The following is a 13543-nucleotide window of genomic DNA, read 5'->3' as shown; positions in this document are numbered from 1 at the left end:
AAGTCCAATACAAAAGCTCGTAGCATATTTTCAAGTGTTTAAATAGTACGTTCTGGTTGTCCATCAGTTTGAGGGTGAAAAGTTGTACTTAGGTTCACTTGTGTTCCTAGATTTCACTGAAAATACTTCCAAAAATTTGTCGTAAATTGAGCACCTCAATCTGATATAATAGAGATTGAAACTTCGTGTAGCCAAACTATATCTTTAATATATAATTTGGCATATTATTCAACTATGTAAGTGGTCCTAACCGGTAGAAATTGTGCTGATTTGGTAAGCCTATCAACTATCACCCATATGGAATCAAACCTTAGAGATGTACGATATAAACCAGTGACAAAATCCATGTTGATCATGTCCCACTTCCAGATTGGAAGATCTATACATTGCATATAACCCCCAGGATTTCGGTGCTCTACTTTAACTCTGTGACAGTTTGGACATTGGGCTACAAATTCTACAATGTTCCTCTTTATGTCACTCCACCAATATTTTTTTTTCAAATCTTGATACATCTTAGTTGACCCTGGATGGATGTAATACCTCGAACGATGTGCCTATCGTAATCCTCTTTCTTAGCCCGTCTACATTAGGCACACATAATCTATTTTGGTACTGAAGTACTCCTTCTCGCGTGAGATCAAATGCCTTAGTCGTACCACATTGTACATTCTCCTTAAGCTGTAATAAAATTGGATCTACATATAGCTTCTTTTTCACTTCAGCTACTAATGAAGATTCCTCTGCATTATGCACAATAAGCCCCTCCTCTGGTATTTCAAGAAGGCGAACCCCCAAATTATCTAGTTGGTAGAGAGCTTTAATCATCCCTTTCCTTTCTATAGACACCATCATAGCCTTATGACTTAGCTCATCAGCTACCACATTTGCTTTCCCTGGATGATACAAGATATCAACATCATAGCTTTTTAATAGTTCAAGCTACCCCCGCTGCCTCAAATTTAGATCCTTCTGGATAAAGATATATTGCAAACTTTTATGGTCAGTATTTATGTCAACATGAATCCCATACAAGTAGTGGCGCCATATCTTTAAAGCAAATATAACTGCTGCTAGCTCGAGATTATACGTAGGATAGTTTTTCTCATATGGCAGCAATTGTCTAGAGGAATATGCTATTACCTTACCATGCTACATCAATACACATCCTAATCCAATTCTTAAAGCATCACAATACACCTCATACCCTTCTGTGCCTTCTGGAAGTACCAATACGGGTGTAGAAGTCAAATTATTCTTCAAATCTTGGAAACTCCTTTAACAGGCATCATTCAATTGAAACTTGGATGCTTTGTGTGTTATCTTAGTTAAAGGTGCAGAAATTGAAGAAAAACATTCAACAAACCTCCTATAATAACCTGCCAACCCAAGAAAACTATGAATCTCTGTAGGTGTTGTGGGCCTTGGCCAACTCTTCACGGTTTCTATCTTTTGAGTATCAACCTTTATTCCTTCACTAGATACAATATGACCAAAGAATGCCACCAATTTTAACTAAATATCACATTTAGAGAACTTTGAATATAACTTATAATCACGAAGAATCTGCAATACCTGTCGTAAGTGATTGGCATGGTCCTCTTCTAATCTGGAATAAACTAGAATATCATCTATAAAAACTATCACAAACACATCTAAGAATGGCTTAAACACCCTATTTATCAAATCCATAAAAGTTGCGGGTGTATTTGTTAGCCTAAATGACATGACTAGAAACTCATAATGACCGTACCGTGTTCGAAAAGCTGTCTTGGGTATATCCTTCTCTTTGACCCTCACTTGGTGGTAACCTAACGTAAAATCAATCTTTGAGAAGCACTTGGCACCTTGTAACTAATTAAATAAATCATCAATTCTTAGAGGGGATATTTATTTTTAATAGTCACCTTATTCAGTTGCCGGTAGTCAATACACATTCTCAATGAACTATCTTTCTTACGCACAAATAACACTGGTGCATCCCAGGGGTACATACTAAGCCTTATGAATCCTTTCTCTATCAAGTCTTTCAATTGCACTTTCAATTATTGTAATTCTACCGGGACCATTCTAAATAGAGGAACTGAGATTAGTTAGGTTCCTAGAATCACATCAATTCCAAACTCCACTTCTTGTTCAGGAGGCAAACCTGGAAGGTCTTCAGGAAATACATCAGGAAATTCATTTACCACCGGCATAGTTTGAAGAGTTAGTGGCTCCGTATCTGTATCCTTCACTCTAACTAGATAATATATATAACCTTTGGAAATCATTCTTTTTTCCTTAAAATAAGAAATAAATTTACCTCTTGGCGCACTAATATTACCTCTCCATTCAAGGACTGCCTCCTTTGGAAAATAGAAATACACCCTTTTAGTTTGGCAATCTACTGTGGCATAACAAGACGCCGACCAGTCCATACCTATTATAACATCAAAATCTACCATTCCCAGCTCAACAAGATCAGCCATCATATCATGACCGCAAATAGTTATAATACAATTTCGATAAACCCTTCTAGCTATAATAGATTCCCCAATCGGCATAGATACTTGAAATGGCTTAACTAGCAATTCTGGTGTTCTTTTGAACTTTCCAGCAGCCAATGGAGTGACATATTATAATGTGGAACCTGGATCAACTAATGCATATACATCATGTGAAAAGATGGACAATGTACCTGTAACTATGTCTGGAGAAGCCTCTGAATTTTGTCGATCCGCTAAAGCATATGTATGATTCTGAACTCCACTAGAGCTAGCTGCTCCTTTAACACCTCTACCATGACCCATAGGTTGTACACTTCTACCTGAATAAGGAACCGATGATGATGATGCAACGGCTTATCCAGTAAGTTATGCCATACCACCTATGGCCCTTTGAGGGCATTCTCTGATCATATGTCCTGACGCACCACACCAAAAGCAAGCATTTGTTCCAAATCATCATACACTTAAATAAAACTTTCTACATTTCTTACATGGCTATCGAGGAGGCCTTAATTGGTTTATACTCCTTTGCTCTTGATACCCCGTTGTTCGTGAACTCTGACTCTCACTGCTTTGCCCAAACTGGTTACCCTTAGACCCTTGAAACTATGGTGAAGCACTGTTGTAGAGTAAGAAGATAATGTACTAGGTGGTCTATTCAAAAACTGAGGCCTAAAATCTCCTTGGGATTCCATAAAATGCCTCGTAGATCTAGCCCTTTTGGAATACCCTCTTTTCGATTCTTGTGCTCTTCTTTTTTTTCTCTGATCCTCCATTTTTTGTGCAAAATCTTGTATCCTTGCTATGTCCATGTCTTTGTTTAAAGAAGAAATAGTACAATATCTAACCAGATATGGATCCAATCTATCTATATATCGATGAACTTTATCATCCATTGTAGCTACTACATTGGGAGAATACCTAGCCAAAAAGTTAAACCAAAGGTTGTACTCCTTCGCGCTCATATTCCCTTGGTGAAAATTCAGGAAATGATCTACAAGGGATTCTTGAATCTTATATGGAAGTTAATGATCAAGAAATACCTCTTTGAACTCTTTCTAAGTAGGTGGAGGTGCATCGATACCCCTAGATTGTTTCCAGTCTTCAGACCACAATATAGCCTCCCATTTGAATCTATATGCTGCTAGCTCAACTGTCTCTTTACCTGATACATGCATGATATCTAAAACCCTTTGTATTTGATCAATAAAGTCCTGTGGGCATTCCGTAAGATCTGATCCAGTGAATGTGGGAGGATCTAATTTATGAAAATCCTGCGTCCATAGGCTAGCTGCCCTATCAGTACCACTAGAACTTGTGGTTGGAATGGCTGGTCCTTGAGCTTGTCCAACAACTATACAAGCCAATAATTGTACCGCATTCCTTAGATCTTGGTCACTAGCATTAATAGGTGGTTCTGAAGATGCGATTCTTCTCCTTCTTAGCTCTTCTGGAGAGGGAGGAGTAGAAGAAGTCTGGGATACAAACTCAGCTTGAGCCTCGCTTTGATTAGCGTGTCTTGGTGGTGACTTGCTGGTCCCTTCTCTGGCATCAACATCCTTTTGCTTACCTGTATTCTTACTCCTTCTTGTAACTGGAATCTTTACTATAATAAGAGGAAAAAAAATAGGTTCAATGGTCAAATATGACTTTACCTACAACATGGGCTCTATTGCACGATCTAAGATATGAAGAAAAAGAGACAACCCCTAAATGCCCATAGCCTCTTACTGATAGATGTGGTACACAACACACCTGTAAGCAAGACTCTATGTAGACACAGCTTTGTAGACTCCCTAGGATGAACTATTTTGATACCACTTTTGTCACGCCTCAAATCCTATTGGGGCAGACAGGCACTCATAGCCATAAAGGCCCGAGAGAACCAATTCAAAAACTAGTACTTCCCATGCATGTAACTATAACAACCAAAGTTTCTGACAAACATGATATTATCTATCGATGAGGATAATTACATATGCAAACACAAACTGATATATACAATACTTGGCCGTTGGGGCCACCACATCTAAGGACAAAACACAACCATAACTTTATATTAGTCTATAAAGCCTCTAAAAGATACATAGACTTAGTTAGGGTCGGGACAAACCCCCGCCCTACTCTTGACTTACTGTGCAATACTAAAATATATGGAACAGACTCGGAAAGCCCCGAATCAACCGGGAGCTCACCAATAGTCCCTGAAAAGCCTGCGCTCCTACTAGTGAATTATATGAGTTAAAGTGCCTGTGCCTGCATCATGAAATACAGGTCCCCCATGAGGGACGTCAGTACAAAAATATGTACTGAATATGTAAGGGAAAAGGTAACAACACACTTGATACAAAAGCTCAATAGAAATCTGATACAAGTGTATAAGTAGTACTAGTAGACCACCTTTATAAATACTTGTGGGACAATGTAAATTACATTCTTTTCTTCATTTTACCTTCTTACTTCATAATCTTTGTAAGCCATATAATTCAAATGACCAGTTGATCAGTGGTAAATAGATAAATTAGGATCGGGCCATGCTAGGCTTACGCCCCTGAGCTTCCACCTACATATAAAGATTGGGATCGGCCCATGCTAGGCTTATGACCCTGAGATGCCACCCACAAATAAGGGTATCGAGATCAGCCCATGCTAGGTAAATGCCCCTGAGCTACCACTCATCATTTTACAGATTTCCATTACTGAGTTTATTTAGCCTTTGAGATTGTTACTTTGGTGGTCATCATATTATGGTACCTTAAACCAGTAATACACTAATAAGAGACATGTAAATAGATATTTAATGCAACAACAATGAGGTAGGGAGCTGTTGGCACAAAAATAAAGTGTTTAGGAGTTGAAATAACACATGGGTCTTATTTGAACAAACGGAGAACTCGTGAAATTTTCTAGTGAAGGTAGACACGCAGATTTAATAATAAGCATATATTGAGGTGTTCTAATGCGTTAGAGAGTGGAAACAAGGTCATTGGATACATGGAGTGTAATATGCTGCCATTATGTATCACTTTGTTATAGGATAACCTCGGAAACTTACTTGATAGAATAATTGTACGATTTCATGCCAAAGAGTGTGAAATAGAGTATGCCTTACATAACTAGTTATTTGACTCCGAAACTAACCTGTCCGAAACTAACCTGACTTGACTTTCCACCTTTTAGATTACTTATCTACAATAGAATATATGGTAAACTAGTATTAGTAACCAATCAACACATTTGAGATACTTAATTTCACCCAAAATAGTAACCGGGCAGCAACTATTAATCTATCAAGCAAGGATTTTATTTTAATACTTTTTCCCTCCAATTACACCCACATACCATATAGGTTCTTATAAGGTTCACCAAAACCACCTCGACTTCATTAGACATTCCAAACAATACGTAAAATAGATAGGAAGCAAATATTACTTCGGTTGTGTATCACCATATCTTTCTTCTATAATTCATTACAAACTAATCACACTTTTATCCAACTTCAACCTGGCAGCCCATAACATATACATACAAAAAAGTCCACAAAACTGTCCCAAATCCCTTTTATTTTAGTGATCAATTATTGAACTCATCGTCTCTTGAGTTCTCAGTAACAAGACATCCATAATCACCTCTCAAATTCATATATAAGAAAAACAAAATGGAGCAGTCACCTTACCTTAATTCAGCAACTTATTCTTTTAATTGAACTCTTCAAGAGCTTGAACTTTCCTTCACACTTAAATCAAAGAAGAAGAAAAAATTTCCTCAATAATAAGGAAACGTGAACAAATAGTTTGTTCTATAATCAGCCATATACTTATAGTCAAACACTTATAACTTGTTTTCCTAATCTTCCATTAGATATTTAAACAAAACCTTAAGTGTTTTTCACTTACCTTGGGCTGCAAAGGTGAGGGTTTCTTCAAGAACCCTAGAATGAAAAATAGGGTGGTTGTTCTTGTTGTTTTAGAGAGAGCAGAGAGATTTGCTGAAATATACTCTTTTTTTATGACTTAAAAGTGAAGTAAAATGACCAGCAACTTGGATTTTAAAGGCCCTATCTTTTCCACCTCCTTAGCTATATTTTGGACCATGAAATTAGTCAAATTGAACCAAGTAAGTGATGCACCTACTTAAGGGTTCAAGATGCATGAATTTTCAATGTAGGTGATGCACCTACTTACTTAAATTCTTATTTTGGGCTTAAATAACATGGGCCTTTGGCAGATTGGTGTGTTGGGCCACTTATCCATTTTCTTTCTCTTTTGCTCAATTTAGCCCAAATGAGTATATTAGCATAGACCCAAATCTGATCCATAGCCATGGGTCCATTAATTTGGTCCAAACAACTTAAGTAGGTGACTCACCTACTAGATTATATAAGTCAACAAAGCACCTCAATATTTTGCTCTATTTTCAGCTCCTAATCCCTTTAATCTAACCTTCAACTTATACACACTTAGTCACTTTAAACTTTAGATTCAAATACTAGCTTACGATTCCAAGTTTAAATAGTTATCTTAACGTTAACTTGGTCGCATCATATTAAACTGTACAGGCAGCATCTATAATTCCATCTATACCATTAATACTTGCATAACAATTCTCATATGTTATATATATCAAAAGGCTATACCAAGTTCCATATAATTAGAACAAGTACAAGAAAAATACAGGATATTACACTTTGGTGTTTTTAAAGATTGATTTGAGTTTCGATATCACCAGTTGAGGATTATAGCTTCAGATATCCTACAGACAGCTTTTCAAACCCTACAGACAGCTTTTCAAACTAGGTACGATTATTATGAGTTCTTGGTCATATCCTTTGGGTTGACTAATGCCCCAACCGCATTCATGGAGTTGATAAACCGGGTATTTTAATCGTATTCTAAATTTTTATCATTATAATTATAGATATATCTTTATTTATTACAAAAGTGAGGTCGATCATAAAGAGAATTTAAGAATTGTACTCTAGAGATAAAGGGTGAAAAGTTATAGGCTAAGTTCTCTAAGTATGAGTTTTGTTAGATTTTGTCTCTTTCTTGGGTCACGTGGTTACCAGGATGGTATTATAGTTGATTCATCCAAAATTACAATAGTTCGTGGTTGGGCTAGTCCTACTTCTCTTATCAAGATTTGGATTTTATTGGTTTAGCAGGTTACTATTGGCATTTTGTTAAGGGTTTTTCATCTATTGCATCTCCATTGATCAAGTTGATTCGGAATAAGATTTTCTTTTAGTGGTCTGATGCTTATAAGGTGAAATTTCAAAATCTTAAGGATTTGCTGACTTCAGCTCCTATCTTGACCTTACCCAAGGAGGTTACTATTTTGTATGATACTTCTAGTATTAGATTAGGTATTTTGTTGATGTAGGAGGGAAGGGTGAATGCTTACGCTTCTCATCAGTTAAAGCCCCATGAGAAAAACTACCCAACACATGATTTGGAGTTGTGTGGTTGTTTTTTGCCTTGAAGTTGTAGAGGCACTACTTGTATGGAGTTCCTTATGTGATTTTCTCATATCATCATAGCTTTCAGTACTTCTTCACCCAGCGAGATCTTAATATGAGGTAGCATCATTGGCTTAAGTTGCTTAAGAATTATGACTTGTCTATTCTTTATCATCTAAACAAGGATAATATGGTTAAAAATGCCTTGAGATAAAAGTCGACTAGCATGGGTAGCTTGGCACATCTTTTGACTCAGGAGAGACCTTTGTCCTTGGAGTTTTAGTCTTTGGCTAACCAGATAGTTAGGATGATATTTTTACACCCGAGTATGTTTTGGCATTTGTAGGGGGCAGGTCTTTCTTGTTAGGGTAGATTTGAGCTTATTAGCTTGATGATGTTGGGTTAAGAATAATTTAAGACAAGGGGTTGGGTGGTGAGGCTAAGGAAGCCTCGCTTGATCTAGATAGTATCTTGAGGATGGGTGGCCGAGTTTGTGTATCGAGAGTAGGTGATTGTACTAGATTGATTTTAAGGGAGGCTTATTATTCTAGATACGCCATCTATTCAGGAGTGACTAAGATGTATCGTGATTTAAGATAGCATTACTGGTAGGGTAGTATGAGAAAAGATGTAACGGATTTTATAGCTTGTTACCTATGTTGCTAATAGGTGAAGGCCGAGCATTGGAGACCTGGTAGTTTGCTTCAGAGGTTACCCATTCCCGAGTGGAAATAGGAATGGATCACTATAGACTTTATGGTTAGGTTGTCTCATACCTCTCATGGTTATGATAGTGTTCGGGTCACCGTGGACCGGTTAACCAAATCTACTCATTTTATTCTGATTTAGGTTTTCTTAATGCTGAGAGGTTGGATCATATCTATAATAGTGAGATAGTTTGTCTTAATGGTATGCCAGTATTGATCATCTCGAATAGAAGACTTTTCAGGAAGAGTTTTATACCTAGATTGATCTTAGTACAACATTGTACCCTCATGCTAATAGTTAGTCGGAGCGAACTATTCAGATTTTAGAGAATATTCTCTGCGCTTGTGTGATGGACTTTGGTGGTCAGTGGGAGAAATACTTAGCTTTAGAAAATTTTACGTATAATAATAACTTTCGCTCTAGTATTAAGATGGCTCTGGTTAAGGCATTGTATGGTAGGCGTTATCGATCTTTATATGAACTTTCTTTATGAGTCCTTGGATAGAATTCTGATCATTTAATATAGACATTGAGCTGCTCAGAGTAGGTAGAAGTGCTATGTGGATCGTACACTTTGTTTCTTGAGATTCAATATTAGTGATCGTGTCTTTCTTTGTATTTCACCTATAAAGGGTGTGATGAAGTTTGGGAAGAGAAGCAAGCTTAGCACTAGGTATATTGGACCTTTTGAGATCCTTCTGACTATAGGGGTTGTGGCGTATGAGTTAGCTTTTCCCCAAGACTTATCAGTTGTTCATCATGTATTTCATGTTTCCATGCTTCGACATTACTTTCTAGTTAAGTTTTATGTCATTTGTTGGGATTCAGTTAGTTGGATAAGTGGTCATCTTTTGTTAAGGAGCCTATCTCTATTCTATCTAAAGATGTGAGACAGTTGCATTCTAGAGAACCTCCAGTGGTTAAGGTCCAGTGACAACATCCACCTGTAGATAAGTCTACTTGAGAGATCGATCTGATATGCATAGTAGTTATCCCCAGTTTTTCATTAATTCAGGTATTTCCCTTGCCTAAAATTCAAGGATAAAGTAAATTTTTAGTGGTGGATGATGTAATGAATTAAATTTTGGTGATTTTTGTAAAATATTCATTTTTGTGTAATTTGATGATATTACCCCTCCCTATAGTTGCATTATGATATTTATGGGGTGTAGGGATGATTTTTACGGTTTTTAATGTATTTTAGTGTGATTTGTGCGAGTTTATGGTTTTGGGGTGGCTTGAAAAGCCATATAGTTGACTTTGGTCAATATTTATTGATTTGTGCATTGGATGGCTAAACGGACTAAGCCAGCAAATCTGAAACTTTAATGTTAGGTTGGTAACATGGTGGGTGTGATTTTATGGCATTTATATCTTATTTCAACCCTCCATTTAAAAAGTTGCAAAAATAAGTCTCGAGTGTTAATTCTATGAAAATAATATTTCTGCCAAAAATTTGGTATCGCCATTGAGTCTAAAGCATCGAAATTAGTGAGGTAGCATAGTTTGTTTACATACTCGGGACTTCAAATGAATCTCAAGGGGTTCGCAGAGACTTGAAATTCCAAGTCTCCATAGCTGGTGCACCACTCAGCTGGTGCAGCCGCTAAAGCACCACTTTGGTTGCTTTAGTAGCGTGTGCTAAATTGCCAATTAGTTGTTTTAGCGGTCAACTACCAGCTGGGTAAGGGTTACTAAAATGGCCCTTTTTTTCTTTAGCAAAATGCGCTAAATCGACCCTTGTCCGCTTTAGCGGACTGGCACGCTAAGTAGGTATTGCTAAAGCGGTACCAGACCACTTTAGCAGCACCTAACACCTGGGTATAAATAATTATTTTATCAATTTTCTTTAACATTTTTTAGACTTGAAACTTATGGATCGAGTTTTTGAGCATTTTTTTTTTTCTAAGCTTGGGTAAGCTCCAAAACTCCTATTTCAACTACTTTTGTTCAATTCTATCATTTAAATCTTGTTTAAATGCGGTTTAAAGGTGGTATTTGGGGATTTTGGTCCAAAAGGTCCAAATAATCATTTCTTCGATTCAAACCCTAAATTCACTCTATTTTAACTTGGGTTTTCTCCTGTGAGTTCCTTTAATCTTGTGGAATATGTTTTTAAACTAAAATTTAAATTTTATCTTTTAAAAAAAAAACTATTTTGGGGGTTCATTTTTTACCTGACTCAAAAATAGTCAATATGGGTATTGTTGGTTTTATTTTGATGCATAGATTCTATTTTGTATGTTTTAGGTGATTCCGAGTTTGTTCATAATGAAAAGGCTCCATATAGAAGGCTTTCATCTCATTTTCAGTATTCGAGGTAGGTTATGGTTTAACTTTCTTCAAACTGGATTGGATAGTTAATAATAATGTAAAAGCATGCTATGGGTTTGGAGTTGCATAATTGAAAATATGGTTAGGTGGTTTATGTGCCCTAGTGGAGGCCTATGTGGATAATATTTAATGGTGTTGAGACATTACTTGTGGAGTGTTACCATGTGGAGTCTTATATATTGTTATTGACCTAGTATTGACATATGCATGTTTGATTATACTCTTTTTAGTGGGAAAAGCCTGGATTTTGCGAATTATGTGGTATCAATGATATTTTTCTTGCATATTCTACTTAATGGATATGGATTATATTGGATCACAAATGTTTGGTGAATTTGAGTGAATTTTTGTCTCATAAGGTTAGTATATTGATTGGATATTAGTTATTCTTATTTTGGTTGGATGTGAGCATTTCATCATCATTCTCATTGCATCTTATAATTTATACACCTGTTGTTGTATGTTGTGCTTGATTTGTGTCTTATGTCATATATGTGATTATGAAACATTAGTACTATCGTGGAAATACTGAAAACACTGAAAATATTGGAAACACCAGTTTATGACATCATTATAGATCCTCTCTGAGGGATGTGTTGGAGAGGAATCATGGATATTAGATTTTGTATAGCCTCTTCGAGGGATGTGCTAGAGAGGACTTATGGATATTGGTATTGGATATTTATTGTATATGGGTTAGTGAACCCCTTATGGGTCCTAATTTGGGAAGCTTTAGCTCGGTAGGTGTATATGGATATTATGCAACGACCTTATACATCACATCATCATCTTTATTACATTTCATATATTGTGCTTCTGTTGTGATTGCATTCTGTCATTAACTTGATATCATCTATTTATTCTATCTTTCTATACTAGTATTTGATGTACGTGTATATTTGTTCTTCTTTTCTCTTCCTTTATTTATTATATGTGTGTATAGTAGAACTGTTAGTGGAGACGGTGTGGGCTACCGTTTGGGATATTTTCTGATTGCAGGTGATGTGTCCATAGTTTGTATTTATATAAAATATATATTAGTGAAATTATTTTTTAATATATATTTTATATAAATACAAACTATGGACACATCACCTGCAATCAGAAAATATCCCAAAAGGGGGGAGGGGGAAGGGGGAATATATTTTGTTAATTATATAAAATATATATTAGTGAAATTATTTTTTAAAATAATTTTTTATGTGGATCTTTCGTGGAAACGATGTGAGGCGACTCTCATACATTCCATTGTGAGAGTGGTATTACATTTTGAGGGTGGTATATAATTCACACGAAAGTTATAGGGTTAAATATGATTACCGATAAAGTTAAAGTGCTAAAGTAAGTTGTGGCGGCAAGTTGAGGGGGTATATTTATATTTTTTCCCAACCATTTACATGGAATGTGCAGACAAACCTTTTACTTCTTTTTGTTTATCAAGATAATAATTAATTTTTCTCCATATATTAATTATTTTACGTATAGTGCTATAAATAGAGGTTTTTCCTATCATATTTAGTGAAAAACATGTGTTATAAAATATGATCTTTTCACATATTTTACATCAAATAAGCTTACTAGAAAAATGCAAAGTGAGAAACATATTCTCACTGAAACACTGAAAGCTTGCTAATTTTTTATGAAAATATCCTTCATATTCTATACTTTATATACCTTCTTTGCAAAGCTTTATTATCCATTCTTTAAAATTAAAAAAAAGGGATTTAGTATTCTTACTTGAACTGTTTGGGGAGAAATTAATTATTGTCTTGATAAAAAAAAAAATAAGATTCATACTAAATAAAAAGTAGTATTGTCATTTAAATTATTTGTGTGTGTATATTTTCAAGGGGATTCCAACAATTTATATGTCACTCTTCCATTGATTAGAAAATAAGAATTTATATGTTCACTGTTCAAATCACAATTTATTTGTTCAAGGAGATTCCAACAATTTATGTGTCACTCTTTTAATTCATATGAGTAAATATAAAACCATTAACAAATACGCTTTCTACACAACATGGCATAACTATGACTTTACTACATGTTTCTAAATTTTAAGTATATCAACAAATGCATCAAGAATGGGAAGTTTGAAATAATTTCAAGAAAAGAACATACAACCCACAACAATAGAAGCAGGGAAAAAATCAGTTTTTAAAATTAATTTCAATCGAGTGACTTTCTTGGGGCTTTGGGCTATGGTGACAAAAGAGTTTTAAAATGAGGTGTAGGTGACACAAGTCTTAATTATTAGGTGGAGGTGACAATTACTTTATTATGGATTAAGAAAGTTGGAGAAGTTTGAAAATAACCTTCATGTTTTTAAATTTACACTTTGATCCAAATATTAGTTAATATAACAGAAAATGGAGGAAAAAAGGCGTGTTTCTCTCTCTTCTCATCGGTTATGTTTTTCTCTCTCTTCACGACTATTGTTGTTCATTGTAGCTGCTGCTCTTTATTCATCATCTTCTGCTTCATTATCATCATCTTCTACTTTATTATCATCTTTATCTTCTTCTTGTCGACCATTGTTGTTGTTGTTACC

This window comes from Capsicum annuum, chromosome 6 (genome assembly GCF_002878395.1).
Source record: "Capsicum annuum cultivar UCD-10X-F1 chromosome 6, UCD10Xv1.1, whole genome shotgun sequence".
Taxonomy (NCBI): domain Eukaryota; kingdom Viridiplantae; phylum Streptophyta; class Magnoliopsida; order Solanales; family Solanaceae; genus Capsicum; species Capsicum annuum.
The sequence above is the reverse complement of the archived record's forward strand: the minus strand, read 5'-3'. Positions refer to the sequence as shown.